Source organism: Camelus dromedarius, chromosome 15, assembly GCF_036321535.1.
Source record: "Camelus dromedarius isolate mCamDro1 chromosome 15, mCamDro1.pat, whole genome shotgun sequence".
NCBI classification, from domain to species: domain Eukaryota; kingdom Metazoa; phylum Chordata; class Mammalia; order Artiodactyla; family Camelidae; genus Camelus; species Camelus dromedarius.
In genome coordinates this window covers 31,837,041-31,856,260 of record NC_087450.1, presented here as the reverse complement: position 1 = coordinate 31,856,260, position 19,220 = coordinate 31,837,041, and the positions used below count along the sequence as shown (strand labels likewise).

At 43.9% G+C, this 19,220-nt stretch overlaps 1 long non-coding RNA gene across 1 annotated transcript in view; it reads right to left on the bottom strand.

The window, feature by feature from the left end:
- Positions 1-2,175: 2,175 nt before the first annotated feature.
- Positions 2,176-19,220, bottom strand: part of LOC135322974 (uncharacterized) — a 155,647-nt gene continuing 138,602 nt past the window's right edge. The window contains exon 6 of the long non-coding RNA XR_010384034.1: positions 2,176-2,309. This is a non-coding gene — a long non-coding RNA (uncharacterized LOC135322974). The remainder of the gene's footprint in view (positions 2,310-19,220) is intronic.

Below are 19,220 nucleotides of genomic sequence, written 5' to 3'. Positions count from 1 at the left end.
CTGAATATGGCTGCAGAGAAACATACACAAGTTCGCATTCACATTCATGAGCACTAACTTCAAGTGGACCCTTAGCTCTGCCTGGTACTCCTAGTCTAGTCACTTTCCCACTGTCTCAGATACTGATCTGTCGTCTATGCCCAGTAAGGGCCCCACTCCCCATTTCTCTGTGAGAACACAATCAGCAAAGAACTCCCAGAGGCTCCTGCCTCCAAAGTCACCCATTTGTCTACATTTGTCCCCAGTACTCTGCCTTCCCTCCCGCATTGTGGATGAACGGTTGCCACTCTTATCCAAAACCAACCCCTCCACTAGTACATCAGATACCACCCCTTTTGCCAATACAAGGGCTTTCTGGAATAATCTCTCTCCTGCACCATCACCACTATTTTCTTTTAGAGGACCCTTTATATCAGCATATTAGCACATTGTTGTATCTCCTATATTTTTAAAAAACTCTTTTTTCACCCTATCAGCTCCTCTAGTTTCTACACCATTTCTCTGCTCCTAATAGCAAAACTTCTCTCAAGAGTGGGCTATACCTGCTCCTATTTCCCATTCCCTCTCCAATTCACTGTAGCCAGGTTTCTGCCCTAACCATTCCATCAAAGCCTTTCTCACCAAGTTTTCCGATGACCACCATGATGCTGAATCTCTTGGTGAATTCTCAGTCCTCATCTTACCTGACCCACAGCAGCTTTGACACAACTGATCACCCCATCCTTCCTGAAACTTTCTTTCCTTAGCTCTTAGCTCTGTTGTATCTCCTTTTACCCTTGGCCACTCCCTTTCAGACTCCTTTGCTGGTTTCTTCTTTGTTTCTTCCTGCTTTACACTGATTCTTTCTTATCTCTTCAAACTTTGAGCACTGACACGGCCCCGGACAGTCCTTGGGCTTTGTCTCTTCTCTATCTACATGCATTTCCTTAGTGATTTCATCCTTTCTCATGGCTTTAATTATCATCTATATGCTGATGGTTCCCAAATTTCCATCTCCAGCCCCCTGAACTCTAGACTCACATACACAGCTGCAAGCACAACATCTCTGCTTCAATATGGGACTCTAACTTAACGTGTGTAAAAAAGAGCTTTTGATTCTACCATCCACCTCAACCTGCACATCCTCGTCTTCCCCATCTTAGTAAATGGCCATGCCATCCTTCCGGTGCCTGGGCCTTGGCGATATCCTTGACGTCTCTCTCTTTCTTATCTACTTATGAATCACCAGCAAAGTCTTCCAGCTCTCTCTTCAGAACTCATCCAGAAACTAGCCATTTTTTATGATCTTCACTACTACCACCAGGGTCCAAGTCACCATTATCTTTCACCTGACTTATTACAGCAGCCTTGACTGGGGACTTCAGCTGGGGTTGTGGTCAGAACATCTCCAGAGCTTCCTCACAACACAATGGCTAGGTCTAAGGACAAGTGTTGAGAGAGAGAAAGGCTGTGTTGCCATTTCTAGGCTAGCCCTACTAAGGGACAGGTATTACATTAAGCACTGAAGGCATAAAGATTAGTAATAAATGATTCTTGAGCTTACGGACTGGAAGGGTACTAGGGGACTCCACATAGTAGAACCCAGTGTTCTAAGTGTTGCCACAGAATTAAGCAAAGGGTACCATAGGAAGTGAGATGAGGGAGGTAAATTAGAATCGGGGATGGGGGGTTTGAGTTGAGGCTGAAGGCTAAGTAGGATTTACAATGCACAGGAGAGACGGGCCTCTACACAGTGAGAACAGCTCACATGTAAGGAAACGAGATTAAAAAAGGGATTATGAGAGACCTTGGGGTCAATCAGATAGACTGATTCAAATCCTCCTTCTTGCATTTACTAGTTAAACATGGGGAAATTACATAATCTCTTGAATGAGTTTTCTCATTTGCCAAATGGGAATTACTCTTTAGACTTGAGAAAACTCCTCTCATGATGCATGACACTTAAAAGGCCTTCAATAAATAATGATTTTCTAAGATGAGTTGACTCAAATTGTCCAATATGGTTTTTTTGAAGTTTTTCCTTTCACTAGTCCTATTCCAACAGGTCCAAACAACCTCTAGAGTTTTAACCTAAGAAATAAATGAAGAAATCTGGGGAGCTGAAAAGCAGAAAGTGAATTTCCCCCAGTCTCACTTGAATTAAAGCCACATAGCCTGAACTTACTGTATCTCCTAGTTCATATTCTCAGTGCAGAAATTCCTTGCAGCAGGGCGTGGATGCGGCTCTGGGTCCTAATCTGGGGATGCTCTCCCAGTATGTGGACTAGCGGCTGAGGTTGATTTCCGAGTCACGTTCCCCATTACGTCAGCTGGGTGGACAGAGAGCGGAGAGAAAATAAAAAGGTTTCCTTTTAATTTTTAAAGTCTGTGCTGTAAAGAATAGAGCATAGAACATCTGGTCCCTGCCCTCAAGACGCTTACAACATATCTGAAGAGACCAGACTCAAAAGTGAGAACCTGTGAGTTGAAGTCACAGGATATAACCACATGTTCCAAATGTCAGGATGGGAGGTTCAGGTGGGAGCAGGGGAAGCTGGAGGTGGGAGGCTTTTATCTTGAGGAAGCTGTGGTCACAGGAGTCCCCGGTCTGCCTGTCCAAGTCTGACTCTGCTAGGGCACATCCTGTCTCTACACAATCACCTACTTTTTTTTCAGCTGTTTCTTCCAAGACTTCAACTTTCTGAAAAGGAAGTGCCCGCTGGACCCTAAAGCCATTAGGCCAGATGCATCAAAGGGCCTGCCCCACATGGTTTGAGGATTAGAGTCGGTCTTATTTAACAATCTAATTAATGTTTTGATAATTTAACGATTTTGTATGCTTTCTGGAGGGCTTTCGAGGGGAGCGACCTTGGCAAATAAAGCCACGTTTCCTTTCATTCTCAGAGAGATGCCTTTTCTGATCCTATTAATGAGAAACATCCTTCCTATCTGGGCTGGGCCAAGTGAGTAAGACCAGGCTTTCCTGCTGTTGGGACGGGGTGGGGGGTCCCCAACAGTGTGGCCAGTGAGGGGTGAGGAGGGCGGGGGGAAGAGCCGCAGCTGTTGCAGGGCCAGCCCCGGTTCATGTTCTACTGTAGCCGTCAGAGAGCGCACCTGCAAAAGGCGCTCCCTCATCCCTGCGCTGCGTGGACGAGGCTCTTCCACTCTCCGGGACTCCATTTCTTCCCATTTAAAATGGATGTGTGGATTCTTATCTTACCTGCCTCCGGAGGGCGGAGAGGGGGGGAGCCAGGCCATCTGTAGCAGCGTAGGAGTTGCTGGGGGAGTTTAAATGACACCTCTGTAGCCCAAGGACAAGGAGTGTGATGAGGCTGCACAAGCTCTTTGTAGAATGAAGTGCCCTCCAGGGAAAGGCACGACTACCTTCCTCCTTCCAAATAAGACCCTGTGGAGTGGGCAAGCTGGATGCACAGATGGGAGCTCCAGTCCCCGCTCCATCACTGCCTTGCTGTGGGCTTGTGCGTGCAAGTTATTTGGCCTCTCTAAGCCTTTTCATCTATAAATGGGTACAACAATAGTGTAACCCTCATCCTTCATAAAACTATTGTGAGAACCAAATGAGATAATGTACAGACAGTGCTCACTTTGCAGAGTTCAAATAAGCATGAATTTCAGTTATCGTGGTTTAGTTCAATAACACCAGTCCCAACAACCTGGTTCTAATTCTGGTTACCGCAGTATTACATGTGAGTAATTGCATAAAGAACACACTTCTCTGCTAGCTCTTCAATCCACAAATCTCTGTGTAAATGACAGAAGCACATCATGATCAGTGGCCAACTGCATTGCTTCTTTCAAAGACTGTCAGTGACTGATCCCTGCGTATCTGTTACTCAATCCGCACACCGGCAGCAAAGCACATAGCTGTGCTGCCTCCTTGTGTCCCAGTGACGAACCCATGTGACAGTCACAAGAGAGAGCTGGCCAAGGAAAATGAAAGTGCGGCAAAGAAACAAAAGGGACAATGTTGGAAGTAAAACTCAAACCCAGCATAATGGAGTCATAAAAGAAACTGCCGACCATGGGAACATTGGTGATTCCACTCTTTGAGAGACTCTCGTATGAAGCGGGAGGGCTCAGTGAAGGCAAAATCAGTGACATAAAAGTGGAGAATGGTTGTGGTGAAAAGGGTGAAGATGTCCCAGAGGAAGTGACACGGGCAAAAAATTTCACGTGAAAGGAACTCTCAGAGAGACTCCACAACATTGAGAGCGCAAATAACAACATGTTGGAAGCTGATCCAAACTGAGAAAGGAGTATGATGATTTGCCATAGAAAAGACGCTTGCTCTGCATCGTGCGTTCTATGATGAGAAGCTGGGGGGCACTATTTAAACTTTTCTTGATAGGTTTTACATACACACACACAAAAACATGTAAGTTCTCAACATTTCCAATGTTTTAGGGTACATTATACTAAGTACATATTGGTTTTACTATTGTATTTCATTTCAATAAACATTTATAGCTGACAGTAAGAGAGTTCTTAATGTTTTGACAAAAAATTTTAAAGTTTACAAAACAATGAACATTTTCCCCACATGATTAAGACGGCCTTACGGGGCTTCAGCACATAGGCTGAAGCTGTCAAGCAAAGTGCGGACTCCTTGCACATAAGGATACACGCTGATGGACAGTGGCTGCCCTTATGATCACTATATTGACCCAAGGAATCCAGAGAAGCAAGTGGCACTGACTCTTCCATCCCCCTTTCTACTCACCCATCAGGTCAGAACACTAGCTGAGGAAACTCTGGGACAATGACAGGTTGTAACAACCAAGAGGAGTAAGGGTCCTGAGCTGGCAAGCCTTGCGCAAGAACTTTTTACTCGGAACAAGTGAAAATTCAACCACAGGAAACATGGTCCATGGAAATTTGCAAATGCTTCCTAGCAACTTCAAAGATGCTTCTAAGATGTTCCACATTTGGTTAAATTTTCAAATCCCCCAGTTAACTAAACTGACATTAGACAAGAGAAATTTCCTGGGTGGGTTCAAGAACACAGAAGACAACCTCCCTCAACCGACTCAAAAGAAGAGGTCTGTAGAGGGGGCTCAAAGGCTCAAGGCACAGACTGGTCCTGAATTTCCAGCTCTCTCTCATTTCTCTAGTGACCCAACCAGTCTAAAGCATTTATTTTATGCTCAGCTCCAGGCACAAAGGAGGCATGTGAGAGGGGGAGACAAAGGTTGCCGATAATTTAAAAGACAAGCTCCGGGCCAAAATGCCAGTTCAAATCTTGAATCTACAACCTACATTTGAGGGACTGTGAGCAAGTTACTCAGCTTCTCCATGTCTCAGTTTCCTCATCTGTAAACTGAATAGTAGTGTCTCAGTTCAGGCTGCTATCACAAAAATGCCACAGACTGGGTAGCTTAAACAACAATGTATTTCTCACAGCTCTGGAGGATCAAGTTGCCAGCAGATTCAGTGTGTGATGAGGGCCTGCTTCCTGGTTCACAAACAGCCATTCTCTTGCTGTGTCCTCACACGGCAGAATGGGGTGAGAGAGCGAGCTCTCCCGAGTCTCTCCTATAAGGGCACTAAGACCCCACCTCCTAATACATATTACGTCGGGGATTGGGCTTCGGTGCATTTTGGCAGGGTGCACACATTCGGTCCATAACAAATAGTATTTACTTATACAGATGAGAGGTCTACAACTGATTACCTGTATTAAGTCTTTTGCCTAGTCTCTGGCATAGAGTGACTGGTCTATAAATGTTTGTTTTATTAGAAAGCAGTTAGTGAAAAGAAAATATTCACATTCGTGGAGAAAGTTCCAGAAGATCAGATTTTTACCATTCTTCAAATAAATTAACTCTATCCTAAATCATGTGGTACAGAGAATTTGTGCTGCTTGTATAAGGAAGTAAGCATCAAAATAATTATTGGGAAGCAGACCTCTGTGCATGTGGGCTCTCACTTCCCCCTCACCAGAGTTCACTGTTCTCTCAGTGAGATGCTACTGAGTTCATTATTTACAATAAGAAGGAGCTTCCCTTCATCTGTCTTCACCAACAGGGACCAGGGTGGCAGTTGTTTTATTTTCTAGAGGTGAGGGCATTCAGATCCTCTCCCAGCCCTCACCCCCTCCTTCTTCTTCTCTGTGGCATGTCTTCGTGAGAGAGTCAGCTAGGGCTAGGGCTTTGGCTGTGGGGAGAGGTGGAGATAAGGTGAGAGCGTGACTTTGTCCAAGAAGTTCTGGACACTCCGGTCCAAGCGGAGCTCTTTCTTCTCTGATCTCTTTATTACCACTGGTCCTCCTTGGCACTCAGCAGATGCCACAAGTTTGTCAAGTGTTGTCTGGCCAGGTGGATACTACCTCCCGAGACGGTGTGATGCCAAACTCCCTCTCACACAGGGAGCTCTCAACAGCTCTGAGCAGGAAGCATGTGCTGATTGACAGGAGGGACCTCTCAGGGAAGCCGGTGGAATCTCTTGGGCTGGGAAGAGACTGGTGGGAGGGGGAGGGTTGGACACCCGGAGTCTGCGCCTGTCTCGTTTTTGTTCCTGTAACTGGCAGTCAGGACAGAGTTTCCTGCCTCCCACCGAGTCTGCCTGGGAGTGTGTCTCGAGTAATTTAACGGTTCTACGAAAATGGAAGTTGGAAATGGGGGAGTTGCACTTTCTGTAGACAGTGGGAGGGAAGGGCCTCATCCCTTTAACGACCGTGTGGCAAATAGGCCTGGCTGGATAATTTGCGAGGCCCCATGCAAAATGAAAATGTGAGGCTCCTTGTTCGAGAACTGTTGAGAATTTTAAGACCGTGACAGCAGGGCATTAAACCAAGCGGCGGCGCACGTAAGCACCTGGAGCGCTTTCTGCGGGCGATTCTGACTGCTGGGTGTTCACATGGACCACGGTGGTATCCAAAAGAAGGCTTTTATATTATAGATTACTTAATTGAACTATATAAAATGGGCATCAATAAATGTATTTATTTAAAAACAAGAAAGGGGTGGGGCCCTGCACTGCACGGGCCTCGTGCCCATGAGGCCGGCCCGCAGCACAGCCCGCGGCACAGGAGCCTGCCTGTGTGGGCGTCGCTCACTGACTCACCCTCCGCTCCGCGGTGGCCGGGGATGCAGGGGTCGGGGAGGAAGCGCGTAGCCCCTTTCTCCCCGGCTGAGAGCGGGGATGGGGGAGAAGGAATGCTGGCAGGACGATCGCGTTGTGCCCTCAGAGGAGGCCCCAGCGGCCCCACGGACGGAAATGTTAAACACAGAGTCTCTGTGTTTATCTCACCCCGTCGTCATGCAGCATGACTAAGGCCTGCCTGCAATTCTACCCTGGGTGTGCTCGGGAGGAATCGCAGCCTCTCCATGACAATATTTACTTCACTGTTGCCTGGGGGAGCTCCAAATTCAGAGAGTGGTGTTATTTTTTTTTTTTCCCCTAGATCTCCACCCTCACGAGCAGCTGCTTTTGCCCGCTGAGAATGTTCTAGTTTGGGGTCAAGAGTGGGGTGTAAGTCATCCCTGGGAGAAAACCCAGGGAGGTCAAGACCTTCAAACTCTTACTATGGCCAAAGACCGGGGGGGGGGGGGGCAGTGCAGGGGAAAGAGGCTACCGACACTCAGTTCAGTTTACCCACCATCATTTGGCTTGGGAGTGGTTTGTTTGCTTGTTTTCTTGGAGCTCTTTGAGATGAGGACAGTGGCCATACTCTTTCATCTCAGCCCCCTCCGTACCTGAGGACCCATATGTAGGTGCTGTTCACAGAACGGAAGGAGGGAGGGAGGGAGGCCAGGAGGCCTCTCCTTTATGTAAGTGCGTTGGGCGCTGTGAGTTGGGCTAGAGGTGGTGCGGGATGGAGGGCTGAGAGGATCTGTCTTCCTGAGAGCGGTCTAGGCCTCAGCTCCCCAGGCAGCCCCAGCTGACTGGAATTCAGGTGTTGATTTTTCCAAATACTTTAAGAGCAATGAACGCTTAACAGCTTTGTGAAGCTCCCCACAGAGGCACCATGGTTTTCCTAAGGATTTAGGCTGTCGTGAGGGTGTAACACCTAAGAAAACTCTGCTTTTGAGAGCGATGTCCCAGAAAAGCCAGATAATACAGGGAGATGAGCCTCCTGTCTGCAGGAGCCTAGCAAATATAATGTCCTTTTGCTTCACACGGATACTTCTTCTATTCCCTTTATATTGGTGGCAATACGTTTCCTCTGGCATGGTTTCTATGTGTCCAACCTATCGACCTACATGATAAGAATGACTGCACAGGTTTTATCTTTTATCTTGGCAACGTAGTCTGATATATCTAACTAACATAAAGGAGAAATAAAAGGAAAGTAATTTGTTATAAACTGAAATATTACTATTTTACTCTCTGTAATATATTTGTATGTTATATATATTAATGTTGTATGTCATATATTGTGTTGATTTCAATTACCTAGAGGTAATTTAGGACTCCTTCCAGACTTCCAAATACCCAGATCCTTCTGTCCTAATTGGTTCACATACTTAATGTTGTTACCTGCATACACTGAAGAGAAAGGCTAATTCAGCTAATGGCTTCATCAGACCACTAGACATCCTACCTTTTTATACAGTGACACAATTATGTCATACCATATGTCAACAAATCATCATTTGCTCTGTATCTTTGCAAATAACTTACTATTACACATTTCATGTGCATGCAAGACTGCCTGCAAACTACGTCCTGCTTCGATGAAGCTGGGTGCCGATAATGGAGCACGTATGTGTACAGCAGCCAGTATCTCAAGGCTGACCATGATGACCGTGGCCTTTTCCAATTGTTTCAGCCAATTTACAGAACTGAGTAGTAAGTGGAACTTGCTACGGGGCCAACCAACTCGATACCCTACTGCTTTCTGTAGTGTCTTCACTTACAAAGTTTTCAGGCCTGGAGGGACTGGGGAATTTTCTCCAATAGGTACTTGGTATCCATGATTCCCAGCCTATGCCCCCACCCCACACAAATTCTGAAGCTTTTTTCCCTCACTGTTATCACTCATCTTGCCTTAGAGACATCCTTTGCACACAGATAAAGTGACAGACTCTTGGTGGCCTCTCCAATATCAGCCCTCTGCTGCTTCCTGGTTACCAGTAGTGACCTCCCACCATAGAGTTCAAAATGGTGGCTTAGGCCTGGTCATGTGACCCAGTCCTAACCAATGGGGCTTGAGCAGAAGTTGACCTGCGGATTCTGGGAAATATCTCCCCCCTCAAGAGAAGAGCAAAGAGAGATGGCAATTCCTGCATTTGGGTGTGGAGTGTGGCAAGTGAGAGAATCCACCTGCAGATGATGAAGGAGCATAAAAATGGAAAGAGCCTGGGTCCTAATGTCACAGCTGAGTCTCCGTATTGACCAATCCTGCTCCTGCCCAGCCTTTCAACTTCTTGCTGTGTGAGCTAAAAAATGCCCATGTTATGTTGCTCAAGCTGCTTTTAGTTTTGCACTTTGTTCTAAGCCACTGAGAGCATCCCTTCCAATTAATAGCATCCATTTATTAACAGTACACATAGTAGTTGAAGAAAGAACCCTGTATCAAGTATTAATGAGAAATTCAAAAGAATCAGAAAATGAGTTTATTGCCTTCAGTGAAATGATAATCTAGTTGACAGAGACAAAATACACCTACAAATACCCCACATTAAGCATTTCCGCTAAGTACCTCGTGCTCATGCGCAAAGTACTGTAGTATAAGCTAAACACAAATGGCAAACATTTCTGCAAGATTTGTTTAGATGATCAGTTTTCAACAAGACGTTTTCACAGTGTAAAGAGAGAACCACAGAAAAACTAAATATAAAATGCAGCTCTCTTTTCTTTTGTGAATCTGCTTGGAAACTGGCATTGCTGTCTTTGAAAGCCACATACTCCGATGTTGTTTTCAAAAGCACTGGGACATAAAATATTTCTCAGAAATGGGAACTCACCTATAGAGCCTGCTGAACACATACAACTGCCACTTATGTCTGATTTGGAATATGCAAGCAATTTGCCCCTAAGAATTTATTACCATCAGGTTAATAATCTTTACCTGACATCTGGAGAGTAAATCACAGGCGCCTTTATGTTTTTTTAGACTCTATCTGTGGCTGAGCAGTTAGCCAATGTTAGCACAAATGCCAATTTGATGGTCAAAAATAATAATTTTGTGCCTCTCAGTCTTCCTGGAGGCCACCTCCATGAGGCATGTTCTGAAGATGGTAACAGAGTGTACTTGTCGGTTTGTGTTACGTGGCAGTAATTACGGTGGCAGCTCTGACTCAAACTTTCAAAGTTTGGTAAAATCAGCTTCGTTTGAAAGATAAACTAGTTGGTTGGGCTTCACATGTCTTCCCAGAAATACCAGGAAATAAGACCACAACCTAAATGCCCTTAGAGGGGTCGCAGGGGGTCCGGCAGCTGGGGAGCAGCTGTTCCCCAAAGAGCATCAGGACTTGAGAGGACCCCTGTCCTGTTGGGGGAAGTGAGTGTGACGAGAAAGGGTTTATGGATGCTGGTATTTCTGCTATGCTGTGGTAGAGGGACAGCCCTGTAGAGTACAAGACCTGCATAAACTCCAGACCCTTCCACAGAACCCTTCTGTGCTGCCTCAAGTTCAAGCTCCTCATCTCAGCTTTCCAGCCCCTCTGCCCCCGCTTCTGTTCCATTCGTCTCCTCACCATCTTCTGAGGTATGTTCATTCCTGCTTCCCTGCCTCTGCTTATGGCTGCCCACTGCCTGGAATGCCTCCCCTCCTCCCATTTTTCCTTCTACATCCCTCCTCTCTGCATGTTCTTCATTGCCTAGCTCAAATCCTGTCACTTACAGGACTAACCCGGCTCTCAGTGAACTCTCTCCTTAGCATAATAGTAATGACCGGTATTAAGCGTGCAGGGTGTGTCACATAATGCACACGCAATGCCCCTTGCAGATGGGTAATTTGAAGAAATTGTGGGCCTGTGGAGTTTTGAGACTTGGGAGAAACTACACAAGTAAAAAGTGGCTAAGCGTGGCTTCCCGCCAGGCCCATCTGTCTCTCTGTGTCCCCGCCACTTCTATCCTGCCTGACTGTGTCGGCTTCAGTGCCTCCTACCCAGACAGCCTTGCCTGCCTGGAGAGAGAATAATTCGAACCTTAGCCTTCCAGAGTGCTAAATGCTCCTGAGTCCTAAGCAAAGATTGTGCTATGGTAGACAGCATAGGTGGGAGGGGTGTTCTGGATGTGAACGCCTACTGTGACAAGCTGGGGTTTTTCTGCTCACCGCAGTTATAGGCCGCTGTGTTATACAGGCTGTTGACCAGTTTCGCAAAGAATTAGCAAACTCATTTCAGACTTCTGATTACCTATTCTTTAAATTCTCTTTAGAATTAGTTTCACATCCTGCTGGTTCTCTCATTTAATGAGTTAAATAAAATCCTTGACACATGTTCATTTTGTATTTGGATAAAGGTCATGATCTTACCTTTTGAAAATTATAGTTTAGCATAGACTCAGCGTGCTTGGCTAGCTTAGGGTGTTTAATAATGAATTCTGCCGCACCTTCTGCCTACTAGTGATTCATAGTCCTGAGCTTAGCAAATGGTAGTAAGGGAGGCAGGGCTTTTTATGTTTCCCTTTCAGCCCTGATACCTCAGTAAGTTATGGGAGTCATCAAGGAATTCTTGTAACTAGAGTACCTTCTTAATATATTTTTAGCTCTCCTTCTACCTTCTCAAACCATCTGTGGTAAAGAACCGGTATTTTTATTTCCAATCCACTGCAGAATAATGTTTTTGTCAAATATAATAAAAATGAATCCCTGGAAAAATAACCAAGTGCTCAGATGTTGCAGCTTTGTCAAATCGCTATAAAAGTTGCTGAGTGTTGCCCTGAATTTTTATACTTATCTCGTGGAGGATGATTACAAAACAGGGCTGGTCCTAGTGTGTGGTTTATACTTTGGGGAGTACTGATTTATCTAAAGGGCAGAAAAGACTTCTATTTCCCTGGGACAGCTTGTCCTACAAAATCCTACCAGACCCAAACAGGCACAAGTATACAAAGTTCTTTCCAGTGGTTGGGCAGCTTTCGGTGAGTACGGGGACAAGGATTGAATCTCCAAATGGTTCAATCAATTCTTTCTTCTGAAACAATGGCCCTTCCGAAAGAAAGGTCCTCTGTGGACATTCTCACCCTCCCAACTTTCCTCTTCCAAATCCAGTTTCTTGTCTTTATTCATTTTGTTCCTTGTTAAGTCAAATACAAATCTGGCTCCTATTATAACAACCAAAATAACAGTGGCTTAAACAAGATGGGAGTTTATTTTTCTCTCTCTAACAGCCTGAGCATGAACAGTCCCTAGCTATTGTGACAGCTTTACAGGGTGTGAAACTGACTCCTGTCTTGCTGTTCTGCTATCTTATCCTCAATACACACCTTCCCTTTTGTGAGCTAGAAGCCATTCCAGCTCTCCTACCATCATGTCTGCAGTCTAGCCAGTGGAAAGGGGGATCAGGGGAGAAAAGGAGATTATATTCCTTCCTTCTAGGGACATGACCCAGAAGTTGTACATATGACTTCTGCTCATATCCTATTGGCCTAGTCACATGGCTTCACTGACATCCCAGGGAGGCTGGGAAATGTCATCCTTATTCTGGGCACCGATGTGCCCAGTTAAAATTCAGGAATCTGTTACCAAAGCAAGAAGAAGAGATGGATATTGGGAGCCAACTGGCAATCCCTGCCACCATCTTCTTAAAGTTTCTGGGTAAGGTGCCTCTATTTTTCCTTCAACAGTTCCTCCTCCCAACAAAAGGAGGAGATTCTGCCTCTTAGGAATTTGTTCCTTGCAAAACTTGGGCCAGGTGCTCCTAGAGGCTTTCTTCTGCTCTGAGTGGTGGAGTGTACTCTGCTTTTATTAGAGTGAATGTGGACTCCCTCATTCTACTTCAACCTCCCTGCTAGAAAAAGACTGCTATTTTTTTTTTAACTAGAAAAAGTAAACACACTTGACCAACACAACGCTTTAAACATTGGAAGTCACTATAGAAACGCTATTTCTCATATTAGCATGATTTGGCTCTGCCTGTTTGGGAACAGAAGACCTCATTACCATTGTGCTGAGGAGCCCCGAACTCTCTCCTGTCCCACCTGAGCCTGCCTGAATTACTCTCCCTTTGCTGGCCAGGAGGGATGACACCAACTCCCCTTTCCAATATTCCAGGGAATCAGGGACGAACATAAACAACCAAAACTCACTGAGATGTACCGAGTGCCAGGTGCTCCTCTCACTGCTTTACTTACTTTACCTCAGTTAACGCTCATACCAACCCTCTGAGGTTGGTGGTATTATTGTTTTCAATTTACAGATGAGAAAACTAAAACTTCAAAAAGTTAAGTAACTTGCCCAAGAGAATACAGAACCAAGCTCCCAAGTAGTTTAGATTCAAAAGAACATTTGTATTTTTATTTTTAAGTGAATAGTTCCTGGGAATTTTTCTAATGATCCATTTCCAATGATCATTTTTTTCTAATTTCAATTTGCAGTGCAGAAAAGTATGAAAAAAAAAATTGACATCACCCATCCTACTGTTTTCACCAAGAAAGATGTTGCTTTAAAAATGCTGCTGTACATTACACCCCCCCCCCCCAAAATAGGATATACATTCTTTTCAAGTGCACATGGAACATTTTCTAGGATTGATCATGTACTTGGGCACAAAAGAAACCTCAACAATTTTAAGAAGATAGAAATTATCTCAAGCATCTTTACTGACCACAATGCCATGAAACTAGAAATCAACAACAGAGAAACAAAGGAGAAAAAAAGGAAAGCATGGAGATTAAACAATATGCTATTAAAAAAACCAATGGGTCAATGAGGAAATGAAAGCTGAAATTAAAAAATATCTTGAGACAAATGAAAATGAAAGCACAACCACACAAAATTTATGGGACACAGCAAAGGCAGTGCTAGGAGGAAAGTTTATAGAGATACAGGCCTTCCTCAAAAAAGAACAATCTCAAACAATTTAACCCACCAACTAAAAGAACTAGAAAAAGAAGAAGAAAAAAAAAAAACCAAAAGGCAGAAGGAAGGAAATTATAAAGATCAGGGAGGAAATAAATAAAATAGACTAAAAAAAAACATAGAAAAAATCAATCAAACCAAAAGCTGGTTTTTTGAAAAAGTAAATAAAATCGACAAACCTCTGGCCAAACTCACTAAGAAGAAAAAAGAGAGAGCACAAATTAGCAAAATAAGAAAGGAAAATGGAGAAATTACAACAAATAACATAGAAATACAGAATATCATACAAGAATATTATGAAAAACTATATGGAACCAAACTGGATAACCTAGAGGAGATGGACAAGTTTCTGGAAACATACTGTCCACCAAGACTGAATCAAGAAGAATCTGAACACTTGAACAAACTGATCACTAGAAATGAAATCGAAATAGCAATAAAAAACCTCCCTACAAATAAAAGTCCAGGACTGGACAGCTTCACTGGGGAATTCTACCAAACATACAAAGAAGAACTCATACCAGTCCTTCTCAAACACTTCCAGAAGATTGAAAAGGAGGGAATACTCCAAAACTTATTCTATGAAGCTACCATCACCCTGATACCAAAACCAGGCAAAGACACTACCAGAAAAGAGAATTATAGGCCAGTATCACTGATGAACATAGATGCGAAAATCTTCACCAAAATATTAGCAAATAGAATCCAACAACACATAAAAAAGATTATACATCATGACCAAGTGGGGTTCATCCCAGGGACACAAGGATGGTTCAGCATATGCAAATCAATCAATGTAATACATCACATTAGCAAGAGAAAGGACAAAAACCACATGATCATCTCAATAGATGCAGAAAAAGCATTTGATAAAATTCAACACCCATTTATGATAAGACCTCTCGCCAAAGTGGGTATGGAGGGAACATATCTCAACATCATAAAAGCTATGTATGACAAACCTACAGCCAGCATAGTACTCAATGGTGAAAAACTCAAAAGATTCCCACTAAAATCTGGGACAAGACAAGAATGCCCACTATCACCACTCCTATTCAACATAGTCCTGGAAGTCCTAGCCACAGCAGTCAGGCAAGAGAAAGAAATAAAAGGGATCCAAATTGGAAAAGAAGAGGTAAAAGTGTCACTATATGCCGACGACATGTTACTATATATAGAAAACCCTAAAAGGTCCACACAAAAACTACTAGAGCTGATCGAAGAATTCAGTAAGGCAGCAGGTTACAAGATTAGCATTCAAAAATCAGTTGCATTTCTTTACACTAACAATGAATCAACAGAAAAAGAAAGTAAAGAAACAATCCCCTTTAAAATAGCACCCAAAGTAATAAAATACCTAGGAATAAATCTAACCAAGGAGGTGAAAGAATTATACACAGAAAACTATAAACCATTGATGAAGGAAATTAAAGAAGACTTTAAAAAATGGAAAGATATCCCATGTTCTTGGATTGGAAGAGTCAATATTGTTAAAATGGTCACACTGCCCAAGGCAATCTACAGATTTAATGCAATCCCCATCAAATTACCCAGGACATATTTCACAGAACTAGAACAAATCATAATAAAATTTATATGGAACCATCAAAGACCTAGAATTGCCAAATCATTACTGAAGAGAAAGAAAGAGGCTGGAGGAATAACTCTCCCAGACTTCAGACAATACTATAGAGCTACAGTCATCAAGACAGCATGGTATTGGTACAAAAACAGACATATAGACCAATGGAACAGAATAGAGAGCCCAGAAATGAACCCACAAACTTTTGGTCAACTAATCTTCGACAAAGGAGCAAGAATATACAATGGAATAAAGACAGTCTCTTCAGCAAATAGTGTTGGGAAAACTGGACAGCAGCATGTAAAGCAGTGAAGCTAGAACACTCCCTTACACCATACACAAAAATAAACTCAAAATGGATCAAAGACTTAAACATAAGACAAGATACAATAAACCTCCTAGAAGAAAATATAGGCAAAACATTATCTGACATACATCTCAAAAATGTTCTCCTAGAACAGTCTACTCAAGCAATAGAAATAAAAGCAAGAATAAACAAATGGGGCTTAATGAAACTTACAAGCTTCTGCACAGCAAAGGAAACCATAAGTAAAACAAAAAGACAACCTACGGAATGGGAGAAAATTTTTGCTAATGAAACAGACAAAGGCTTGATCTCCAGAATATATAAGCAGCTCATACGACTTAATAATAAACAACCAAACACCCCAATCCAAAAATGGGCAAAAGACCTAAACAAGCAATTCTCCAAGGAAGACATACAAATGACCAATAGGCACATGAAAAAATGCTTAATATCACCAATTATCAGAGAAATGTGAATCAAAACTACAATGAGGTATCACCTCACACCAGTCAGAATGGCCAGCATTCAAAAATCCACAAATGACAAATGCTGGAGAGGCTGTGGAGAAAGGGGAACCCTCCTACACTGCTGGTGGGAATGCAGTTTGGTGCAGCCACTGTGGAAAACTGTGTGGAGATTCCTCAAAAGACTAGGAATAGACTTACCGTATGACCCAGGAATCCTGCTCCTGGGCATATATCCAGAAGGAACTCTACTTCAGGATGCTGCACCCCAATGTTCATAGCAGCACTGTTTACAATAGCCAAGACATGGAGACAGCCTAAATGTCCATCAACGGATGACTGGATAAAGAGGAGGTGGTATATTTATACAATGGAATACTATTCAGCCATAAAAACTGACAACATAACGCCATTTGCAGCAACATGGATGCTCCTGGAGAATGTCATTCTAAGTGAAGTAAGCCAGAAAGAGAAAGAAAAATACCATATGAGATCACGCATATGTGGAATCTAAAAACAACAACAACAACAAACAAACAATGCATAAATACAAAACAGAAACAGACTCATAGACATAGAATACACACTTGTGGTTGCCAAGGGGGCGGAGGGTGGGAAGGGATAGATGGGATTTCAAAATTGTAGAATAGATAAACAAGATTATACTGTATAGCACAGGGAAATATACACAAGATCTTATGGTAGCTCACAGAGAAAAAAACATGTGACAATGAATATATATATATTCATGTGTAACCGAAAAATTGTGCTCTACACTGGAATTTGATACAACATTGTAAAATGATTATAAATCAATAAAAAATGTCAAAAAAAAAAAAGAAAAAAAATGCTGGTGTATTTCCTTCCTTGTAGCTTTTTGCCTCTGTCAGTCTCTCTTTATATTTATTCATGCTTTTACTTGAAAAGCTGATAACCTAGCTCTCCTCAGAAATGCTTCCAGCTTGTAGGCACACTACGCTCCCCTCACTGTTAATGTGGCTTTATCTAAACCTCCAGCTGTAGCGTGACCTTCAGAAATCACTCAGTTTGGAAGTAACTCTGCAGGATGGGGCCCTTGTCGTGTAATATGCACACAGGGAAATGCCTGGAGAGGTTCTTCAAGCAACAGCAGTAACGCTCGGATATTTTTAAAATGTCATCTGTGCTCTTTAAGTCGTAACTCAAATCCTCCCTGGTGGCTGCAGCTTGAACCCCACGGCTGCAGGGGAGACAGGACGTGTGGCTCGGTCCCAATCTGAAGGCCTCAGCTATCAACAAGAAATTCCCTCAGAGGAGATCCCAGGCTTTTTCAGGCAAGAGCCAAAGAAATTGAATCATATGATGACATTAGATAATTTTTAAAAAATGAAGTACATCCAGAAGGATAAAATGGTAGGGACCATGCATTCATAGGCAGTAACTTGTCCCTCTTTGCATGGTGTCAGGGCCTCTAGACTTGGGTCATGAAAGGCAGAATTTTGTCAGACGAAAGATGCTAGCTTTCCGAAAGCCAAATTAATCTGGAAATGTTCACTCACGTTGTTTAGGCAGAGTTACACGAAGGATCCTTTGACTGTTCGAACTTAGGCACATCTGGCCAAAGTTTTGAGGGGGCAGGAAATATTCCCGGGATGCCCAAGAGAACAAGTTGAAGCATTCTCAAGGCCTCTTTTCTCTCTAAAAGACTCTACCATCTATTTGTTAATGCTCACCCTTCTCTCCTCTGAGTTCTTTTCAACATTAACTGATTCTTAGCAAAAGATGCCTTATCACATAAGTCATCTGCGGAGGGCTTGATGGCTTGTCCTCGGCATGGATGCTGCCCTCACGGTGGTCTTTGCTGCTCTCCCAGGTGTCACCCTCATGGCCACACAAGGTATTAGAACACACAGTAGCTGCTGATGGTCATCCTCGTTCCTGGGCAAAGGTGCCGAAGAAACATGTCTGGAGTCAGACGCTCCCAAATGCTCCCAGGCAGACTTCTGGGGGCCCTCCACTCCCCCATTTACTCCATCCAATCCTCACAATTCTCTGTGAGGGACCATTAGCCCCACTGACAAAGGAGGAATCTGAAACTCAGAGAGATAGATTTGCTGAAGATCCCCCGGTGAGCAAGTGGCAAAAGCAGGGCTGGAAATGAGGTTTCCTGACCCCCCTACCCAAGTCCAGCCTTCTTGCCCTGATATGACAGCTGTTCTCACTTCGCCACAATTACCGGGCTGTGGGAAAACCGGTAGCGATGTGTGGGGAGGAGGCAGAAAGAGCTCTTCCACGGCCTCTGTCCCAGTTGCTTTGTCCACGGGCCCCCTCCCCGCGCCAGGCCCAGACGGGGCTCTGTGGTGTACTCTGGGCAGCCTCGGGCTCCTCACTTTTTTACTGAGATTCTTTCATTCCTTTTCCCCTGCCCCCTCACCTCCCTCCCAAACACAGAAACGACCCCAGGAATAAAATGCAAGAGCTCGACCAACACAAAGCAAAGGTTAGAAATTGAACGCCACCCCTCCCGAAGCCAGGAAATTCCAGAGACGCGGTTCTCATGGCAAGGGGACTTCAAGTTACATACTTTGCAGTCTGGCTAACCAGTTGTACTTTTCAGTGTGAGGCTTAAGACAGGGTCTGCCTGTGCCACGAGGGTGCCTCCGGGGCTCTCAGACCCCTATTAGATTGCAGGCAGGCTGTACTGTGGATTAGCTGTGAGATTTGCAAATGTATAGTTTACAATGTGGTAAGAGCCTCGTGGCCCCTGGAGCGAGCTCTGAGTGGTTACTGCGGCGGTGCCAGGGTTTGGGGGGATTTGCCCTTCAAACCTCAAGGCTGCATTAGCGTAGTGGGGCCTACGGAGCTCCCCTGCTATAAGAAGCAGTCTACACTTCATTTGAAGTGATTTTTGTGAGTCCT